This window comes from Leptonychotes weddellii, chromosome 4, assembly GCF_054177405.1.
Source record: "Leptonychotes weddellii isolate Sample4059 chromosome 4, ASM5417740v2, whole genome shotgun sequence".
Classification (NCBI taxonomy): Eukaryota; Metazoa; Chordata; class Mammalia; order Carnivora; family Phocidae; genus Leptonychotes; species Leptonychotes weddellii.
In genome coordinates, this window is record NC_138372.1 from 100,660,639 (window position 1) to 100,683,760 (window position 23,122).

General features: G+C 38.4%; 1 long non-coding RNA gene and 1 pseudogene across 1 annotated transcript in view; one reads left to right on the plus strand and one right to left on the minus strand.

Moving 5' to 3' along the window:
* Positions 1-23,122, plus strand: part of LOC145720897 (uncharacterized) — a 40,816-nt gene that overhangs the window by 13,051 nt on the left and 4,643 nt on the right. The window contains exon 2 of the long non-coding RNA XR_014144163.1: positions 17,425-17,606. This is a non-coding gene — a long non-coding RNA (uncharacterized LOC145720897). The remainder of the gene's footprint in view (positions 1-17,424; positions 17,607-23,122) is intronic.
* Positions 4,425-4,907, minus strand: LOC102749202 (leptin receptor overlapping transcript-like 1 pseudogene; annotated as a pseudogene).

Sequence of the window (23,122 nt, forward strand, 5' to 3'; positions counted from 1 at the left end):
CAGCCCAGAAATATTCCCACAATTATAAAGATTGCCATAAACAAAATGAAAGAGAATAGCAGGAGCCAGCTGTGGAGTCTCCTGTTTTCAGGATCGTCCCCCATACTTGGACTTTGTCAAACAGCATGAGTAGCTTGGCTCGTGCCAATATAGTATTTATTTCTCTGTCTGACTTATTGAACTTAGCATAATGCCCTCCAGGTCTATCCATGTTTTCACAAATGGCAAGATTTCATTCTTATTTATGGCTGAGTAATATTCTAGTGTGTGTGTGTGTGTGTGTGTGTGTGTGTGTGTGTTGTGTGACTTCTTTATCCATTCATCCATTGATGGACACTTAGGTTGTTCCCATATCTGGGTGTTGAAAGTAATGCTGCGATGAATACAGGGATGCATATATCTTTTCAAATTAGTGTTTTCACTTTCTTTGGATAAATAACCAGAAGTGGAATTGCTGGATAATATGGTAGTTCTATTTTTAATCTTTTGAGGAAACTTCACACTATTTTCTATAGGGATTCCACCAATTTCCATTTCCACTGACAGTGCACAAAAATTTCCTTTTCTCCACATTCTCGCCAACACTTGTTATTTCTTGTCTTTTTCATAATAGTCATTCTAACAAGTGCACTGTGGTATCTCATTGAGGTTTTGATTTGCATTTCTTTGATGATTAGTGATGTTGAGCATCTTTTCATGTACCTGTTGGTCATCTGTATGTCTTCTTTGGAAAAATGTCTATTCAGATTTTTAATTGGATTTTTTTTTGGTCCTGAGTTGTATAACTTCTTTATATTTTTTGGAAATTAATTCCTTATCAGGTATATGATTTGCAATATTTTCTTCCATTCAGTAGGTTGACTTTCTATTTTGTTGTTTCCTTTGCTAAAAAAGAAGTTTTTTAGCTTGATGTAGTCCCACTTGTTTATTTTTGCTTTTGAAGTCAGATCCAAAAACTCATTACCAAGACCAATGTCAAGATTACAACCCATGTTTTCTTCTAGAAGTTTTTGGTTTCAGGTCTTGTATGCAAGTCTTTAACTCACTTTGAGTTAATTTTTTGTGTATGGTGTTAAGATATTGATCTGATTTTCATTCTTTTGCATGTGGCTGTCCCCTGTTCTCAATACCACGTATTGAAGAGATTGTCCTTTCTCCACCATATACTCTTTCTTCTTTGTCATAAATTAATTGACCCATGTATGTGTGAGTTTGTTTCTGGCATCTTTATTCTGTTCTATTGATCTATGTGTCTATTTTTATGCCAATACAATACCATGCTGTTTGATTACATAGATTTATAGTATAATTTGAAATCAGACAGTGTGATACCTCCAGATTTGTTTTTCTTTCTCAGAATTGCTTTGGCTATTCAGGATCTTTTGATTCCACACAAATTTTTGTTCTATTTCTGTGAAAAATGCCATTAGAATGTTGATAGGGATTGCATTGGATCTGTAAATTGCTTTGGGTATATGGACATTTTAACAATAGGAATTCTTCCAATCCATGAACATGAATATCTACCCATCTATTTATGTCTACTTTAATTTCTTTCATCAATGTCTTACAGTTCAGTGTATAGGCCTTTCACTCTTGTTAAATATTTTCCTAGGTATTTTATTCTTTTTCATGCAATTGTAAATGGGACATTTCTTAATTTCTCTTTCTGATAATTTGTTATTAGTATATAGAAATGCAACAGATTTCTATATATTGATTTTGTATCCTGTGACTTTATTTACTGATTTATTAGTTTTTACAGTTTCTTGGTGGAGTATTTAGGATTTTCTACAGATGATGTCATGTCATCTACAAGTAGTGACAGTTTTACTTCTTCTTTTCCCATTTGTATGTGTTTTATTTCTTTTTATTGCCTGATTGCTATGGCTAGGACTATTATGTCAAATAAAAGTGGCCAGAGTAGACATCCTTGATCTAAGAAAAAAAGCTTTCAGCTTTCATCATTGAGTATGATGTTAGCTGTGGACTTGTCATATTTGGCCTTTAATGTTGAGGTACGTTCCCTCTACACCTCCTATGTTGAGAGTTTTTATCATAAATGGATATTGAAGTTTGTCAGATGCTTTTTTTGCATCTATTGAGATGATCATATGATTTTTATCTTTCAATGTGGCATATCACATTGATTGATTTGTGCATGTTTAACCATGTGTGCATCCCTGGAATAAATCCCACTTGGTCATGGTGTGAGATCTTTTTAATGTATTGTTGAATTTGGTTTGCTAAAATTTTGTTGAGGATTTTTGTATCAACAAAATTTTAGCAAACCAAATACAATCTTGTCTTTTTAGTCTCTAGTTCAGTAATTTCCACTCTGATTTTTTTTTGATATTTAAAATCTTTATTGTTTCATCATCAAAAGTTTTCTTTCCATAGAAGAATGGCAATGCAGGATCAGTGCATAGTCTATGGAAAATTTATACCTCAAATAACTAGCCTAGAAATCAGAGACCGCACTATGTCGAGCTAGTGTGCAAGACAAAAGACACAATGCTGTCAATGCAATCAGTATACAGAAGGAATATGCAGCTGTTAGAAAAAGACTCTATGGCCAAGTGAATAAAACAGTAGCAGTGCACTGCACTGATATTCTAGAACAGAAAATGGGGAAGGGCCAGAAGATGTACTTCCTGCAAAAAAAAAAAAAAACAAGTAGGTCACAGGCACTGAGTTCCCCACTGTACGGCCAGCTACTTCATGCGTACCTGTACCTTCCTCTTTAAGTCTCCGTCATTATAACACCGCAAGTCATGTTCAGCCTACTGTCTAAGTGGGACGGCCACATGCAGATCTTTCATTCTGCCTCCCATCTCACAGCTAAAGTCACAACGTGGGTTGTGGCCCTTACGCATCTTTAGTAAAAAGCTGAATAAACCCAAAATCTGTTCTCATTTTCTTGAGAAATAACCTTTACAAAACAACAAAAGGTAGCTGTCATGATCACTCAGTTTTGTCTGAAGGCAAAATAATTTTTCTGTAAGTTTACTGAATAAACACACAAATATCCTCAACAACATACTGTAGGACCAACTCGAACATTTTCCTAACTAGCTCTAGAAAAAGGTACTGATAATGGTTGAGATGCAAATGACCACTACGATTTGATCATACCTGGTTACCAGGAATTGTTTGGTCAGGTTTGTGTTTGAAGCTGCGATATAGCTGGATTTAGCTACTTTGCATTAATTCACACAATAAATGCCATTTAAAAGGAACAGCGTTATCTATCATGATGAAATAAAAATCAAAAAAGTTGAGAGGTATACAGGAAATTTGTCTTAAATATTTTTAAATTACATATGATATAACCTTAGAGAATAAGAACTACAATTACCATGGTCTAAATCTTAAATTGTTAATGCATCACTTCTCTGCAAGACTAACAAGTCACTTGTTAATCGTGTCAAGGCCTTGTGGGGCAGGGGGCGCTTGGCTTGTATGGCATAGAGATTACTTTCCAGGTGAGATAAACACCTCTAATTTAAAGTGTTATTAAACTATATTTGAAAAGTTATTTTACTTAGTATACACAATGTATAAAATAAGTTAAAAGGAGGAAGCAGGGAAAGGTTTTCTGGTCTAGATGATGCAAACATACAACTTTCCCTTATCAGTAGTATAGTTCCACGTATGTCCATTTCACCCATGGTAAAATATGAAAGGCTGATAGAAGATCAAACATTTCACTTATAGATAGAAAGAGGATTCAAAAAGTGGAATTTCAACATCATTTTTTCCCACGATGCAACTCACTCTACTTTCACTATAATAAACATAAATAAAAACCGTCTCAAAACTCTGGTTTTACACGCTTACTTTTAAGTTTACCAATAAATTCTTCAAACAATTGAGAAGAAAAGCACTCCTTTGCAGCAATTCCATAAAATAATTTTCATTTCACAAAACACCTCCTTCCAGGCAAAACCAGCAACCCTGACGGAGGGCTTGGGCATTAATACTTGGCCCCTCTGAGGTATAAATGCAGCTATGTTTGTGCTGAGTGTACAGTCTATAAGGTATGCCAACAGTCTGCATGTTTGCATAAAATTGGGAGTGATGTCATCCTGACTGATTGAAAACTTCTTTGAACATTTTGCAATGGAGGTTAAATAATTTTAAGACAAAAGATGTCCTTTAGCCCAGTAATAGCCAGCAGAAATCTAATTTCTAACCAAAGCAAATGGTTATTACATTTTAAAAATGCTTAACATTGCATACTGATTAAAAAAATAAGTATACAGGGACACATAAATATTTAAATTCAGCAGGACACCACAAGAGCACGCTAGAGATAAGTGTGAAATCAGTCAAGCTTTTCCAAAAGAGAAAATCTTTTGAATCCTTCAGCAAGTCTCTGTGCAAATAGTATGCTTACAATAAAAGTGAGAATACCTCCAAGAGGCTTGCTGTGCCACTCAGCTTCCCTGCCTCAGCTCCTGTGTGCGTGGACGGCCAACAAACAACAAGAAGTCCACTTGACAGTAGTTCAGTAATTCCTCTCACCGCTGCTGCCAGCTGAAGTCATCATTGCTGCCAAAGACCAAGAAAAAGCCCAGTATAGTTGCAGAGATGACTGTGCTTCCCGTGAGAACACGTGCATAAGCTCCCCTCTATCAGAGGTGCTCTGGCAAATACAAGAGGGAGCCCAAAAGTTGAGACAACAATGCCTGTTGTAAGAAATATGGGAAGTTCCTTACAAGCGTTACTCATAGCATCGGTATCATCCACTCATCTTCTCGCTATGCAGTATGGAATAGGTGAGAGGATGTAAAAAAAAAAAAAAAAAAAACAGAACAAAGAGAGGCCAGTATTGGTTGTATATTGGAAGGGCACATCCAAGCATCAAAAACATCAGCCCAATTGCGCCTCCAAAGGACAAACTGATCAAACAAAGCTTTGATGCAGGCCAGTGGCGGCAGCCAGGAGACCGAGACGCACCTGATTTTGTTATTTTCTGCCTTCTACTAACTTTGGGCTTCATTTGTTCTTCTTTTTTTAGTTCCTTGAGATGTAAAGTTAGGTTATTTATTTGAGATTCTTCTTGTTTCCTTCAGTAGGCGTTTTTAACTTTTCCCACTTTGGAACTCCCTGTGCTTCCTAGAGCTGAATGTCTGTTTCCTTCCCCAAGTTATGAACATTTTCAGCCATTATTTCTTCAAATAAGTTTTCTGCTCCTGAAATTTTTAATTACTAGCATGATTTTTGCCCTTTGTCTTTATATGGTGCAATGCCAATTTTAAATGCAGATATAAAAGCATTGAATTCATATGCATAATCACTGAAGTTACACAATTTGCGTTTCATGGCTTATGCATACATATGCACTTCATTCTTATGAGAAGAGTAGAAACACCACAGAAAACAAACTCAACTGTTTCCATTTGCTTCTTGATACTGGCACATTCCACCATGGTTATCTGCCTTGGGTTACTGATGACTGAGAAAGGACAGAGAGGAAAACGAACTATGTGTTGCCTGATCTTTCCCTTAGGCTAAGGTTTTAAAAAGACAAGAAACATTATTTAACATAAATATAAATTACAATCTTAGAGTCCTTTGGTTCCAAACAATATTAATATTTGTTTCTTCATTCAGCAAACATTTTTCAGGCTCCATGGAGACACCCTATAAAACAGTGAACGACATAAACAAAACCCCTTTCTCGTGGAATTTACGTTGTGGTGGTGGTGGGGAAATAACTTACAATATAAGGTCAGCTAATGCTAATAAGAAAAACGGTGGTCAGAAGATTCAAGGTAGTGTGTGCTAGTTCATAGAGGGCTGTGAAGGGGCCTCTAGAAGTATGAAGAAGAGAGGAGAATGCATGCTGCCATCTTGGCCCATGCACAGGCTGAGCTGGTACGTACTGGATGTACCTGAAGAAGAGCTGAAAGTCTAGCCCGAACCTTTCAGAAGAAACATTTTAACATTTGTCCCTGCATTCTTTGATACTTCTCTCTCCAGGAGAAGTGAGCTGGGTATAGTGACTGGCTTCTAATGGAGAATGGGAAAAGAAACACAGTACCTTTCCAGTGGAGAAACCTAGCATTTCCCCTCAGAATTTTGAAGATAATATTCATTATTTAATAGCAATCTAATTGCCAATTAGAATTCTGATGCCAGTTCGATCCTTGTTCCCCTATCTTCTATCCTAACTACAGCTATTAGAAGTTTTGTCTTTTGAGTTCCTTTATTTCATCAGGATGCATATAAGTCATGGTCTTTGATTTATTATCCTCTTTGGTCTTGGACTAGGCATGTGAACTTAAGGACTTGTGCCTCTCTTTAGCTGGAAGAAATATTATTATTTTTTGACTTTTTCCCTTCCCTTTTCTCTGTCTCTCTCTCTCTTTAAAATCTTTATGGAGCTCCCCTACTAAATGCATATTGGACTTTGTGATTTATTCTTGTCTTTTTATTTTGTGTTCTTGGAGAAGTTCTGACTTTGCCCTTTTACTTTGTCTTTTAGATTACTAATTTACTTATGCTATTTTTTTTCCCTTAGGAGTCTTAATGTAAAAAACCTTTTGCAATCACATTAGAACTCTTTTAAGGTCATGTTTATTAAATATAATTTGCATAGGGTAATATTTGCCCCTTTTAGTATACAGTTCCATGAGTTTTAACTAAAGCACACAGTCATGTAACCATACGTAAAGTGAAAATATGGAACAGTTCCATTACCCCAGATGATAGTCTATTAATAGTTTCTGTTCTTTTTCCCATGAAATCTGTTCTTTTTTGTACATTATTCTCTCAGATCCACTTAATAACTTTTTAATTAATTTTTTTCTAAGTTTTTTTCTGCTTCCTGCATCACTATGGACTTTTAAGGATCAATTGTTCCATCTGGAGATTCTCCCCCTCCCCCTGTAGGCTGCTGGTATGAGTTTCTCTGCAATTTGCAAGTCCATATTTCTACTGGCTTTTCCCTTGAGTAAGAGAGCTGACTCCAGACAGGTCAGTAAGGTGGGCAAGGTGTGTAGATGACAGGTTCATATTAGGGGGTCATGGACATGACACAGTGAGGCAGGACAAGGATCCCGAAGAACCAAGTCAAGGCATCTTTACTTGGCTGGGTGGTATTCCCATTCTGGGTAGAAGCTTCTTTTTTCTTTCTTTCTCTTTTATGATTGTTATGGTGGTCCAGAGTTAGACTTCCCTTTTTTGCAGATATTTATTCCCCTTTGGAATCTTCCAAAGGCAGTTACTTCACTGTCTTCCTAGGACATGTTCCAGGTTTCAAGCTTCTCAACTGGTCCACTGTCCCATTCACTATCATGGCCCCAGTGTCTAGGAATTCCTCACTTGTTCTCTTCCACTGGTGCCTAGTTCTTCTTTTTCAGCACCGTTAAGGGTTTGCATTTCCACTCTTCCTTCCTTTTCCTTTTTCTCCCACCCTCCCTACTTCTCTCCCTTCTTCTCTTCCTTCTTTCCTTCCTTCTTTTCTGTGTGTCTACTACCATTCTGTTTTCAGTCCACTATCCAAATCTAGTCTTTCTTACTTTTGGATCCTATATTTTTATAGTCATTAAAGAGGCAGTGTAGTGTAATGGTTGAGAGTGTGTATGTTGACACCAGATAGCCTGAGTTGGAATTTCAGCTCTTTCATATGTTATCTGTGTGACCTTGGACAGGTTGCTTTACTTTTCCATGCTTCAGTTTCTTTATCTGTAAAATATAACCATATTAATGACTACAAATGATCTCATCTCTGTGAGATTGTTCGAAGGATTAGAAGTGAGTATGTGTAAGTCACTTAGAACATTGTCCAGCACATTTACTGTTTTATATATAGTATGTTCTTAAAATTCAATGAGTTCTCTCATTAATGTTATGATTTAATTTTTTTTTTGGTTTTATGGATTGCACCACCAATTAATTTTGTTTACTTATTTCAAAAGTGAGAAAAACATTATTTGTATAAAGATAGTTTTATAAGGTATTAATAACAACTAGGAACAACTCAAACCACTGTTTAATAATTATACAATGAATAAGTAAATCACAAAATTGTATTGTAAATTAAAAGGCAAACATATGGAAAAAGTAGATTCATATTTTTTTTTTGTTTGGAAAAAGAAAAAAATGAATACCTAATATATTTATACATTGATTTTGTATTTAACTCTTCAGTGTTTAAAGATTGCAATCAGAAAAGACTGTATTTTACTTTTGTTTGTTTTAACTTGGTTCATTGTTATTTTAAAGAAGAAGATATAGAAAGGAAAAATTAAAATTCCTTTAACAACCAGGTCAATTTTAAGATGCCTATAAGCTGTTGCAGTTCCAGAGACAGACAATATAGGCTGTCTGGAATCAAAGCCTCAAAAACCATAATTGTCACTGGGACCCAACCCACCCTAGTCTAAGAAAACAGTTCTGAAACACTCTGTTTTGCTTAAATGAAATAGCTCTTTGTGTCTCAACCTTTGAAGGCAGTCCAACCCACCTATATTACAACATTATAAGTACAGTCAGAATTTCTAGCAGGAGTCTTCCAATGAAGGACAAAACTTCTTTGAAGCTTACATGATAAGAATCTGAAGAAGTCTGGAGATTATGATTTATATTAAACAATAGATACTGGGCACCTGGGTGGCTCAGTCGGTTAAGCATCTGCCTTCGGCTCAGGTCATGGTCCCGGGGTCCCGGGATCAAGTCCCACATGGGGCTCCCTGATCAGCGGGGAGTCTGCTTCTCCCTCTCCCTCTGCTGCTCTCTCTCTCTGTCAAATAAATAAATAAAATCTTTAAAAAATGGGTACTATAATGTTAATTAAAATAAAAATTAGGATATTATTCATGAAAAATATTTTACATTTTCTTTTAGGGGCATGTACTGCGATAAGATGGGTGAAATATTTGTGAGATTGTTTCTTTTTTGTATGATTATGATCATAAAACCAGGAAGATATATTTTTTTATTATTATGTTATGTTAATCATCATACATTACATCATTAGTTTTTTTTTAAAGATTTTATTTTTTTTTATTATTTATTTGAGACAGAGAGAATGAGAGAGAGAGAGCACATGAGAGGGGGGAGGGTCAGAGGGAGAAGCAGGCTCCCCGCCGAACAGGGAGCCCGATGCGGGACTCGATCCAGGGACTCCAGGATCATGACCTGAGCTGAAGGCAGTCGCTTAACCACCTGAGCCACCCAGGCGCCCACGTCATTAGTTTTTGATGTAGTGTTCCACAATTCATTGTTTGCGTATATCACCCAGTGCTCCATGCAGAACATGGCCTCTTTAATACCCATCACCAGGCTAACCCATCCTCCCACCTCTGAAACAAATAATACATTATATATTTAAAAAAAGAAGAAGAAGAAGAAGAAGATAGCAGGAGGGGAAGAATGAAGGGGGGAAAATCGGAGTGGGAGATGAACCATGAGAGTCAGTGGACTCTGAAAAACAAACTGAGGGAACCAGGAAGATATTTTAAAGAATGTAGGCAGAGCAAAGAAAGCTAGGGATGTGGTCAACATGTGTGATTTAAATAAATGCACTGTTTTGATAGTTACATTTTGAAAATGGTATAATTTTAACATTGAATAATCACCTGCATTAAAACATTTTAAAAAGTGTAATCACATCCACTGCTAGTGTTGAGTACATTTTTTTTTGTTAGTGTTGAGTACATTTACATATGTAGTGTGACCTTTTAAAACTTATTTTGTAAACTAATCTACTAATCATAAGAGTAGTGTTAAGCTTATCATTCATTAACATGTTGCTTAATTTTTGTGTTATAAACAAGAAAACAAGATGTTTAATTTTTTTCTTTTAGCAAATCGAATTTTGTACAATAATACTGATAAACCCTGATTTGTATACTTTTAAAAATTATTTTTGGAAAGATATACTACGTTCTTCAAAAATGTCCCTCTGATATTTTCTTTCACTTAACAAATTAAAAGAAAAAAAATGAAACGTGACAGCTGAGAAATATGAAAGAGTCTATTTACTAAAAACTAGTTTACAGATTGAGTTAAAATAATGAGACGAGGAGACTTCTGGCACACACATAGGACTTGTTTACATTTTGATTGCAGTTTAATAATTTGCTGATTGCATTATAATCACAGCAATATTGCATTTTAATCACTTGCATACATTCAGTTAACTAAATTACTGCCTTTAAATCACAATTTAATTTTTGCTAATACATAACCAGTTCTTTTTCTGTCCCTGCTCCAATAAGGATCATAATCAGTAAGCAGGTTTTGAATCAATTCTTTTTGGTAAACTCCCTAGCCACGTTCTGCTTCTTGCCTACTAACGACATTATCTTTCACACAAATGTGGAATAATGAGTAATGCTTCACAGAATAATGTATAATAAATTGGAAGCAAGCCTCATCTAGCACAAACCTGCAATATTCCTCGTGTGACTAAAAGCCACAATTACTGAAGCAGAGAATTGCCCTGCTCTTCCCAAAATGGGTGTCTGTTTTTCCTGGTGCTGAGGCTGCCTAGCTTCGTGTGGGCCAGTGGCTGAGATGAGTCATGGCAGAATGGGATGCAGGACATGTCACCAGACCCTTTAGGATCTGCAAATGCTGTGGAAAGTTTTTAATGTGCCCCTGTCCACATTAATCAAGCATTTATTCATTTTTAGAAGAAAATATTGTAACAAAGCAAAAATGATTCATAATCTACTGCCCAGATAATCTCTGTACCATTTTAAAAATAAAATAGAGACAACCCACTTATGGTAGAAAATTCAAATAGTGCAATGTGTTTTGCAGTGAAAATAAATCATTTCTATTAGTTTCCACCTCATTCTCTTTCTACAAAGCCACAGTGTCTTTGAGGTCCTTCCAGGAGGAGGACTTAGGGAAGGAGGGACAGACACCACTGGGATGTTGGGGGATGAAGAGGCAATGGACTCATCTCATGCCCTCTGACCATCCAGAGCCATAGGCCAGGTTGCAGAGGGCCTAGCAAGCATGGGGGACCCCAAGAAGCAGAACCAAAACTGAAGGGTATTGGGTGGCACATGTGTGCAGGGGTTGGGGGGGGATAGGTGGCCCAATTGGCTGAGTGTCAAATAGATGGGATGAACTAGTCAGAACTCCACAGCGGGGACCAAGGCCAGAATCATACACTGAAGACAAGGCAGATGGAAAGCCTCTGAGGAGCTCATGAGGATAGGATGTGATGTGCTGGCCTAGTGCCATGTTTCACCTAAGTTTCCTGAGAGTCCAGGAGCTAACCAGTCAGACCATGAAAGAGGACAGGAAGAAAGACTCTTTGAAAAGGGAAGGTAACTGGGGTGAACCTGAAAGTGATGAGGTTAACTCAGAAGTAATCATATTTGCTGGCAAGATTAAGTTATTTCCACATGGAAATGGGTGTTTCAGAGCTAAGCTAAGTTCTATAATAGAAAATTTGTTTTGTTCCTGTACATCTGTGCTGTGATTTTCATGAATAAACCTGTTCTACTTGAATTTTATCACTTAATCCTCACAGTTTTAGCAATTTTTATAGTTTTGGGGAACTAACATTGATAAGGGAAATCTGTGTCCTAAGATGGCCAACTGAGCCAGCGAGAGAGTCCCAGTCCTTGCCCCGGGGCTCTTCCGGGTTCTTTTCCCTGCTCTGCTTCCTGCGTGCACCAATCCGGGTTCTTCTCCCTGCCCCGCTTCGCGCACATGCCAAGAGTGCCCAGTATGTGGAAGTAGAAGTGTATAAATTACCCCTTTTGTTTGTGCTTGGGACTCAGACCTTTGGAGATCACTCTCCTCTGAGCCCACCAGCATTAAATAAACCTCCTATCCTCCAAGATCTCCAAGTGCCTCTTGGTTCTTCCATCGGGCGATCCAGTCCAGGTTCTGTAACAACACTTGGACTGATGTCTTTACCGAGTTATATAGCTCACACGTTGTGCACCCAGGTTTTGTGCTCAAATCCCCCAGTTCAAAGTCATTTTATCCACTACGTCAAGGGACAGTCAGGAAACAGAAACTATACCAGTTATTTTAACAGAGAATTTACATAACAATTGCTAACTAGTATCGATGAACTGAAAATTAAGAAAGGTGGACACTCTGATTTTCAGGAAGCAGTTACCACCTCTTGGGCTGTGGGAACAAAGGGAAGTGGGTGGGATTATTAGAACTTACACACTCGGAGAAGGGACCCTAAAGAACTGAGGAGGCCTTGAGGTAGGGAGGCTGCCTGACCATCCTGGTGTCTCTGAGCTCATGGAAGGCTCGAGGGGGCTGGACCCAGACCTCCAAAGAGGCGGCACCAATTAGGGCTGGTATCTCTGAAGAGACATGATGAGTTTGGGTCTGTGAATCAACTGTTACTGTTGGGACAAACTGCCACAACCACAGTCAGGGAACATTGCCTTGGGGACAATGACAGGAAGCAGAAACTGGAACAAACAGGAAACAGGAAGTAGTGTGTCCCTTCGTCTTTCTTCAACCTCTGGCCACCCTCCTGTGCCCTGATTGGTGGAGCCTAACATGGAGCCTGTGGGCAAAATATAAATGTGGTCTGCAGAGTCCCAACAAAATTTAGAAGGATGGGTTCAAAGCTGAGAAAGTACATTTAATCAGTGATACAGTCAATTTATAATCGCCTTTCCATACATGTTTGAACTTCCATACTACATCCAAAACAACTCCATACATCTTCCTAATGAGCTGCAGTTATCTTTTGTACAAGGAGTTTCTCACTCTTTCCCCAGAGCAGGGACACACAAGGTGCCAACGGTGATGCTATGTATTTCCAGGTGCTGTTAATTATTCTTTAAATTCAGTCACAGATCTATCTGAATACTCTGTTATCTACACACCAAATTGGAATGCTAACCATTACCAACAGATCATGTATCAAATTAAGGGAAAGGAGAAGATTTAAGAAATTAGTTAATATGGGGCACCTGGGTGGCTCAGTCTGCTAAGCATCTGACTCTTGTTTTTGGCTCAGGTCATGATCTTGTGGTTGAGGGATCAAGCCCCGCATCAGACTCTGCACTTAGCACGGAGTCTGCTTCAGATTCTCTCTCCCACTCACACTCTCTCTCTCTCAATAAACAAACAAATAAATAAAAAAAATTGAAAAAAAGAAAAAATAAATTACTTAATATGTACTTATAAGTAAGAAAGACAATAGCTGTCACTGTCCTATAACTTTCCTCTTCCACCATTCAGTCTATGTTTCCTTTACAGGAACTGAGCAGGTTGGGATTTTTTACCCAGTGGGATGACCCAAACCTTCATTGCTAAACTCTCCGAATTATCAGTGGTTCTGCATTGTTGTTGTTGCTTGAGTTTCCTGTAATTTTTTCTTACTGGATATGGAAGTACGAAGAGTCCTGAGTGAATCCCATTTTCCAGATATAATTCACTTTGCTTGCCCCATGAAGGAGAATAAAATTTCCCCAGAATCTAGGATCAAACAACTGGGAGAGTAACTCCATTCTTTGTCTGTTAGGTTCAGTGGCATGAGGATTCCAAAAGGCCAAATGGTTGTCACAACTTCCGTTTCAATGGAATTATTATCATGGTCTGGTGAAAGAATTCTGTGAAGAAAGACCTTCAAACTAGCAGAGCTCAAAGTTTCAGGAATGGAAAATGAAAATTTTATGTGTGAGTTACTAAGTATAAAAGTGAGAAGGGCCATTGCCATTTTCACCCCCCTTGATTCCTGAGCCAGTATATTTTATGGGAGAAACTGCATCATTTATTGGTCATGGATTCAAAGCATTTACTGTATTCTGTAAGCTATGAGCCCATGCTTTCAGGGTTGTTTTCTCCCAGTTGGCACTAAAACTGTGTCATCAGTAGGCTCTTTTCTTTTTATATTAGTCCAACTGATCTAGGTGATGGTATCTATGATGATATTAGTTAATTCCATAGACATAAGCCCATTTTCCACTGGAAAGATTTCTTTTTACTACTCGTCTGCAAGACAATTCTTGAGTGGGCCCATAATTGTGTAAACATTCACTTTCAGTTGGAGCCAGCATATTCAGTAACAGTATCTGCAAACCAGGCCCAAGTTTCCCCCCTTCTCATTCAACAGGTCATAAAGAATGCCCCCCACCCTGAGGCTCCAGGTATCATTTGAAGGGAAGGAGGTAACGCAGGAGTTGATGAAAGTTGTCTTATCTATCTGTCCCTATAACTTGTATCTTTATGACTTAAAAGGTCAAGCAAGATCTTCAATCCTTTTCCACCTGATAATAAATTGCGGCTATCTATATCCAATATCATGGTTTGTTGGGTCAGATATCACTGATTCATGACAGGCAGCTTAGTTCTTATGGTCACTTGATGAAGTGTCATTAGATATTCAGCTTTCATTAGGGCTTAGGAAGAAACCAGAAGCTATTTCTCCAAAAGAAAATTGTTATTCGCAGAAGACTTTAATTTACTATGAAACATTAGAGATCTGAGCAATGCCTTCCCTATTTGTATTTTCCAGAGGCTCTGTACATCCACAGATGCTGCAAGTATCATTCTGTCTCCTTGGTGATAGGCCCAAGTAGGAGACCATCTTGCACTATAGCCTGAACTTGCTGCAGAACCTTCTCTTGCTCTGATTCCCACCTTAAAAATGATAGGCATCTGGTTCACTTGATAAGAGGGTCAGAATAGCATACTCAAATGCTACTACAAACCACCCACCAAAATCCAAAATCCAAAAGGCCTACCAGGCATTATGCTTCTATTTTAGTGGTAGCCATTGCAAGATGCAATAACTTGTCATTCTTGTTTTATGAAAGTGACATGCTTTTAGATCACTGAAATGCAAGGGTCCTAAATTTTCATGGTGCATATCTTCTATATTCTGGTTCACATGTTATCTTACTAAGGTATCCAAAATACCTCTTGTGTCTGTTCATTCAGTAAATTATCACAAAATCATCAATACTGTGGCCCTGTGTGATATTTTGTAGAATATCAAGATGATCAGTCTCTCTGTGAAACATGTTATGGGAGATAGCAAGAAAGTTGATGAGCCCCTGAAATATGACTGAGAAGATCTTCTCTTGGTCCTACTAGGAAAAAGCAAATCACTTCTGGTGGTCCTTATTAACTAGTATAGAGGAAGGAGCATTTGACAAATCAATACTTGCGTATCCAGGACTATGTAATTTGCTTTAGTGAAGATAGCAGTGAGGAAGAGCAGCTACAGTTAGATCCATCATCTGATTATGTTTATGACAATCTAAAGTCATTCTTGGAACACTTTTTTCATCCTTTGCATAGGAAAAAGAGGCAAATTAGATGTAGGCATATACCATACATTGTACAAGTCTTTGATAATGGTACAAATCTCTGCAAATCCCCTGCAAGTGTATTGTCATTGGTTTGTATACTGATAGGGAGAGGAAGTTTTAGGGGCTTCCACTTTGTCTTCTTATTATAATGGACCTTGTTTCAAAAGTCAGAATGTCTATTCTAATCATACATTATGCAAAATAGGAAAATACCCATAAGTTTGATTCATGAATCCATTGGTCCACCATGATTCAAACTTTGGCCCAAACTTCGTTTATCATCTCACCACTATAGGCCCCTACTTTCACTGGAATTCCATAAGGTTTTTTTTTTTTTTTTTGGGGGGGGTGCCCAGGAAATAGTGTCACTTCAGAACCAATGCCTAGTAATTCCCCAAAGATCTAGGTATTTCCCTTTTCTCCAGGATAGAGTAACTTCATTAAATGGCCACAGATACTTTTGGGAAAGTATAAAAAAGGACTCATTTATACACTTGTATTTGTGCTGCAGGGTCCCTTCTTCAAGGGGATCTGCCTATACTTTAGTCAAGGCACTCTGGGTTTGTGAATGGAACCTAGATAAAAGTTGATGACCCTCCATTGTGGTGTCTTAAATCCAGATTCTGGCCACAGGCCTGGAAATTTTCCCTGTTATAGAGATCAAGTAACATTTTAGTAGGCTGGCTCCCTCTTTCACTGTAGGGACACCATGGTCAATTAGCTACTGCCAAAGATGCCAGTGGGTCAAAATATTTTCATGACTACTTCATCCCTTTCCCATTATGGTTAGTGTACCCTCTTTGTCTTTGGACTGCCAATTGAACTCTGCCATTCTAGTACACTGTCACTGACACCCTTTGAAATTGGGGAGTCCACCTCAATGGTGGCTTTTCCTTCCTTGATATCTGGTGTACAGAGGGCAGTCACCACAGAGCTTTGCAAAGATGCTGGTGCCCCACTCCCTAATGCATTTTTCAATGTCTTAATGGAGGGAAGGTCCTCTGGTTCCTCTCAGGGATGTAGTGGGTGGATGGGTATACAGGTCATGGAGTGATATAGTTTCTCTAAACTTCCATTAAGTCCAGGGTTCAACCAACCAACCAACCAACCAACTAAATAAACTTATGGTGAGCATAGCATAACACATGTGGTTGTTGAATCACTATGTTGTATGCCTGAAACTAATGTAACATCATGTATCAACTATGCTAAAATAAAACAACAACAACAACAACAACAAAAAAAAACCCCCAATAAACTGTCAGAGCTATCTACAACAGCATGAGCTAGCACATTAAATCCAGAATCTCTGGCAGGTGCACCCATTTCAACAATTCTGGTTCTGTGTGGTGTTTTAATACATCTTCCTTGATATAAAACATGAGAATCCATTCTTATACAGATTCCTCAGCTTTCTGACAACATAAATTAGCAAAATCTTGCAATTATTTTGGTGCACAAACTATTTCCTGCAGTCAGATTTTGTTCTTCTCCCCCTGGAGATGCTGATACATGACACCAGCTTTGGGTCTTGTGGCAACAAGAGGTAGCTGAGTTGGATCTTAAGGAAAATAGGCCTCCCCTCATTTGGAAACTACCCTAAGTGAGCTTATTATGCATCTTAAGTAAAGGAAGGCTTTACTTGGTTCGTGTTCTGGAGGGCAAGCTGCTTCCGCAGGAATGATGGTTAATTTTATGCATCAATTCAACTGGGCCACAGGATGCCCAGATATCTGTTCTAACATTATTTTGGGGTGTTTCTGTGAGGGTGTTTCTGGAAGAGATTAGCATTTGAATCAGTGAAGTCAGTAAAGCAGATTGTCTTCCCCCATGTGGGTGGGCATCATTCAACCCACTGAGAGCTTGAATAGAGCAAAAAGGTGGAGAGAGGTCGAATGAACTCTGCTGGAGCAGTACTTCAATCTTCTCCTTCCCTCAGTGCTCCTGGTTCTCAGGACTTCAGACCTGAACTGGATTCCCACCATTTGGTTAGGCATTATTTACCCCATTTTATGTATCAATATAATGTTAGAGATAATTGCTTCCCAATATCGGTTCTTGTCTTCTTCCTAAGGAGTGTAATTCTTACTACATTTGCGACCATCAGTGTACCTACTAGTTAAAGGCTTAAATTTCTACCCTTTCTTAAAACTAGGTGAAACCATGAGACTACATTCTGTTTCCTGAGATGTAATTGGAAGTGTTGTGTGGGAATTCTGGGAAGTACGTTAAAGGAACCTAACTTGGTTGGGCTTCTGACCCTCTCCTTTTCATTCTTCTGCCTCCTGGACTACAAAAGTGATGGATGGAGCTCTGGGCACTGTATTGGATTCTGAGGTAATCTTAGGTAAAAGCTGCTGGACTTAGAACTTGAGAATGAAAGAGCAGAAAGAGAAAGTTTCAGGATCCCAAATGACTGTGGGAGTTTATGTGTGATAGAAATACACGTCCATCTTGTTTAAGCCAATCATTTCGGGTTTCCTTTATATGTAACCAAGCATAATCTGTAACTCTTTATGGATATAGGAGTTGCCTCAGATCATGCAATTTATAAGTAGCAGAGCCAGGATTCAAATCTAAGATACAGTCTTCTTCTATTTGTAATAAAGTATGCAATAATGAATAGTAATACATGATATATTTATACCAATTCATATCAATTCATTGACTCAGTTCACTTTCAACAACTTTAGCATAATTTATGGTACTTAAATAAACTAGCAAAAAACGATGTTACTGTATTTTAGGTTAAAAGCAGGGTAAGACAGTTTTTTTTTTCATTTTTAAAATAAACATGTAAATTTAAGGTGTACAATGTTTTACTTTGATACAGTTACATATTGGATTTTAATCTTCTTAAATTTGCTAAAATTTATTTATGACCTGTCATATGATCTATTCTGGAGAATGTTCTGTGTGCGTGTAAGAATGTGTGTTCTGCTGCTGTTGGATGGATGTTCTGTATGTGTCTGTTAAGTCCATTTGTTCTAAGGTATGGTTCAAGTCCAATATTTCCTTGTGGACTTCCCATGTGGATGGTCTACCCCTGCTGATAGTGGGGTATTGAAATTTTCTACTATTATTGTCTTGTTGTCTACTTCTCCCTTAAGATCTGTTACCATTTGCTTAATGTATTTCCGTGCTCAGATTCTGGGAATGTATATATTTACAATTGTTATATCTTCTTGATGTATTGATCTTTTTATCATTATATGGTGACTTTGTCTCTTGTTACATTTTTTGGCTTGAAGCCTATTTTGTCTGATATAAGCATGGCTATGCCTGCCTTCTTTTGTTTTCTGCTTGCATGGAATATTGTCTTCCATCCCTTCAATTTGAACCTATGTGTGTCTTTAGAGGTGAAATGAGTCTCCTGTAGGTAGCATATAGCTGGATCTTGCTTTTTTTACCCATCCAGCCTCTCTGTGCCTTTTTATTGGTAAATTTAATCCCTTTACATTTAGGGTGATTATTGGTATGCAAGGACTTACTACTGCTTTCTAGTTATTTTGTATCTCCATTGTTTCTTTTTTCTTCTGTTTCTACCTTTGTGAGTTGGTGGTTTTCTATGGTGATTTTCTCAGTCTCCCTCTTTTTTATGTTTGTTTCTGCTCTAGGTTTTTGTTCTGTGGTTTGCATGAGGTTTTGTGTAAAACATCTCATAAATAAAATAGTCCTTTTTCTGCTGACAGGCACTTATTGTCATTCACTTATAAAGTTTCATCCTTTTCATTTCTTTTATCTTTTTATGCTGTGGTTTTGTTACCAAATTGTAGTTGTTATAGTTATTTGTAATGCTCTTTTCCTTTAACCTTTATGCTACAATTAACACTCTATTCTGAAATACAGTTACAGTTTTAAAAAAGTTTGACTACCTATTTATCACCTTAATTAAAGTTTGTGCACTTTTGTTTTTTCATTTAAGTTTGAAGAGCTCCTTTCAACATTTATTGTAAGGCAAATCCAGTGGTAGTGACTCCCTTAGCTTTCATTTGCCTGGAGAAAAGCCTTTACTTCTCCTCATATCTGAAGGATAACTTAACTGGATAGGCCATTCTTTAAAAAATTTGTTTTTAATCAGAATATTTTTGACGGACAGTTTTTATCTTTCAATAGTTTAAATACGTCATTTTACTCTCTGCTATCCTGTAGAATTTCTGCTGAAGATCTGCTGAAGGCCTAGTGGGAGCTTTTTGTCAGTTACTTTCTTTCTTTCCTTGGCTGCCTTTAAAATTTTCTATCATTGACTTTTCACAGCTTCATTGTAACATGTCTAGGAGAAGGTCTTTTTGCATTGAGGTAATAAGGTGTTCTATTAGCTTTATGGACACAGATATTCAGTTTATACCTCAGGTTTGGGAAAGTCTCAGCCATTATTTCTTTAAATAACTTCTCTGATCCTTTCTCCTCCTCTTCTCCTTCTGGTATACTGATTATTCTTATGTTGACTCTCCTAATGGAGTCTGATAGTTCTCAGAGGATTTCTTCACTTTTTAAAAATCTTTCTTCTCTCTCTTGCACCTGAATCATTTCTAGATTCCTGTCTTCCAGACTACTTATTCTCTCTTCCATCTGATCTACTCTGTTTCCAATGCTTTCTAATGCATCCTTCATCTTGTTTATTGAGTTCTTTAGCTCCAGGATTTCTGTTTCGTTCTTTTTTAGCATTTCAGTCTCTTTGGTAAAGTACTCCTGTTCATAAATTTTATCCCTGAGTTCACTGAATTGCCTCTCTGAGTTTTATTTTAGCTTGTTGAATTTTTTCATAACAGCTGTTGAATATGAATGAGTTAGTTCACAATATCCTATGTCTCTGGTTGGTTGCTGAAGAATTTTCCTCATTTTATTTCTGTGACACTGTATTACTGTGATTTTTCCTGGCGTTTGATGAAACGGGTCTCTGCCGCTGCGCTTGAAATAGTGAACGCTTTTTCTTATTTAGGTAAGGTTTTGTTCACTTGGATTCTGACAGTTCAACAGGTTGGCAATTAGAAGCCTTTCTTTTGTTTTCCAGTAGGTGGCGCTTTAGCACAAGTTTTTAGTTTCTCTTGAATTGTGCGGCCTCTGTATTTGGGAGCGGGCATAAGAAAAGAAAAACCGATAAATTATTTTTTTAAAAGAATATTTGAACAACAACAACAAGAAAGAAAGGCTGTTGGCAGAGTAGGGGGAGGCATGTGCTTAGCCCTTGGGGCTTCGGTGTGCCCACCGCCTGGTGCGGGGATCCTCACGCAGGGAAGTCCCAGAGGTCCTGGGAGGGCCTCTTGCTGAGCCCCAGGGCTGACAGCAGGAAATGTGTTCCTCCGGAGCTCTCGGCTGCCTTCCTCCTCTCCTCCTCCCTCTCCCCAGCCGTGGGGGGCCTCCCCTCAGAAATCTGGGCGCTACTGAAGAGCAGCCGGACCCTCCAGCTGCAGCCTGTGGTGCCAGGCACCGTCCACTCACCGTCCTCACCCTCCACCGCTGCTGCCGCCGCCGCGGCCCCCCTGTTGCCGCCCAGATTCCTCTGTGTCTGCAGCCCCCACGAGGTCCCACCCGCCCGCCGGCACAGATGGATGGATCCCTCAGGTGTCCCGGTGGCTGTCTGGCTGGTTGGGAATGGAGGCGGAGGTACAAAAGGGATGACTCACGCGGCCGTGAAGCTGATGTCACTCCGAGACAGTTTTTCTTGAAAGTTTGAACCATCATTTTCCGGGTCACAGATTGCTTTACATTTTTCACTAGGACCTCTGTTTTCCCCTCAGCAATGAGCTTCGCCTTCACTAGCTTGCAGTGACTGCAGTTCATGAAAGAATACAGCTGTAGAAAGGTCCAGAAATTGTGCGCTTTCCCAGATACCGCTGCCTCTGGCATAGAACTGCCAGGGGAGCTCTGTGACGGCTCGTCCCGGCGAGGCTGGCGGCTGGCGGCGGGCGGCTGGCGGGGACCTCAATGCCGCGCGCGCCCCCCGCCAGGCGGCCGTGCACTGCGCAGAGGCCGTGCACTGCGCAGAAGCACGCTGATCCTTCCTTTTCTCTGAAGTCACTTGTGACCTTTAGAGTTTGAGGCAGGGTAGATTTTTTTTTACTGATTTATTAGCCTTTATTTTATATTGTAAATAATAGTGTGGAAATAAGTATCTGGGAAGACCACATGTTAGAAAATGTAAATATAGGGGCGCCTGGGTGGCTCAGTCGTTCAGCGTCTGCCTTTGGCTCAGGTCATGATCCCAGGTCCCGGGATCGAGCCCCGCATGGGGCTCCCTGCTCCGCGGGAAGCCTGCTTCTCCCTCTCCCACTCCCCCTGCTTGTGTTCCTTCTCTGGCTGTCTCTCTCTCTGTCAAATAAATAAATAAAATCTTAAAAAAAAAAAAAGAAAATGTAAATATAAACCCAAAATGATAAAAGACATTTGCTTTTAACCTTCCTGGGCACGTTGTCATCTTTTTCATTTACATAGTCTTAAGTCATCTTAGGTATGATGATGTCTGTTTTTGTTTTTGTTTAAAGATTTTTATTATTATTATTTATTTGTCAGAAAGAGAGAGAGAGAGAGCACAAGCGGGGGAGCGGCAGGCCGTGGGAGAAGCAGACTCCCAGCTGAGCTAGGAGCCCGATGCGGGGACTCGATCCCAGGATACTGAGTCAAAGGCAGATGCTTAACCCGGCTGAGCCACGCAGGCGTCCCTATTTTTTTTTTTTTTAAATATCACAGAGTTTAATTTCAACCACCTGGCATAACAATGAAAGAGTTCGACCTTCTGAAAATACCCTAGGAATAATGAATGAATTCTTAATGTTTTCCCCTCCACTACCCTTCTACTTTTTTTTCTTTTCCAAGATTAGAATTGATTAGCGAATAGGTTTTTGAAAATAAATTTTCTTTTTTGGAAAATGGCTTACGTTCAGAAATGTCTTAAAACAAGCATTTAAAAAAATCATCATAAATCAAAATACATTATAAATCAAAATTACAGTACATCATTGCTCCTACAATGACAGTGAATTAGCATAATTAACATATTTATAACATAATGAATTAATCTTTATATTTTGTTTAACACTAAAACATATATTGGTGAGTTAGGTAGGTAATGATTAAAAATTATACCACTAGGTCCCTGATTTAATTAGTATTCTCCTAAGTTGAAAGGTACAGTTGTTAGGTAATAAAAATTATAAATTGAGATCATTTAGTCATTTCAAAGAAAAGGACACTTTCTTTGGTTCCATATTATATCATAAAGTCTCCAAAAAAGAGTTATTCAAAACAGGCACATTGGGTGAGAAGTTTTATGTGCTAATGATTCAGTTCTTAGCTAATGGCTACTTTTACACAGTAATGGAGTGTAATAATACCACCACTGATTGTCGAGGCTTTTGAAGATGGTGAGGATGGAAAGGAGGGAACAGGAATATCATGGGAAGCCTTAGGAGGCCTGGAAGCCACAGGTAGGACTGATGCATCTGGAAGGATGTATGTGCAAAACGATTCACACAGAAGCCTGCAGACCTGGGACACAGCCCCAGGGGGAGGGGGTAATGATTGTGTCTGGGCTTGGGTGACCAAATGGTAGACCACCTAGTTGGGACACTTCTGAGAATAAAAAAGAGTCCCTAAATTAAAAAAAATTTTTTTTTGAATTATCAGTGTATTAACCAACACATTGATTTATTATGGTGGCAGATCTGTAAAATAATTAGATTCAAAAATCATTTTGCAAATACCTATTCTTTCTAAAAAGTGAAAAGAGCATATATTTGTGTATATTGAAGAAAAATTTTAAATGACTTTATATTGATTATCTGATCATTAAAATAACAGAATCATTATTCTTGCTATATATTCAAATACTGTAATGCTTTATATTCAAATAC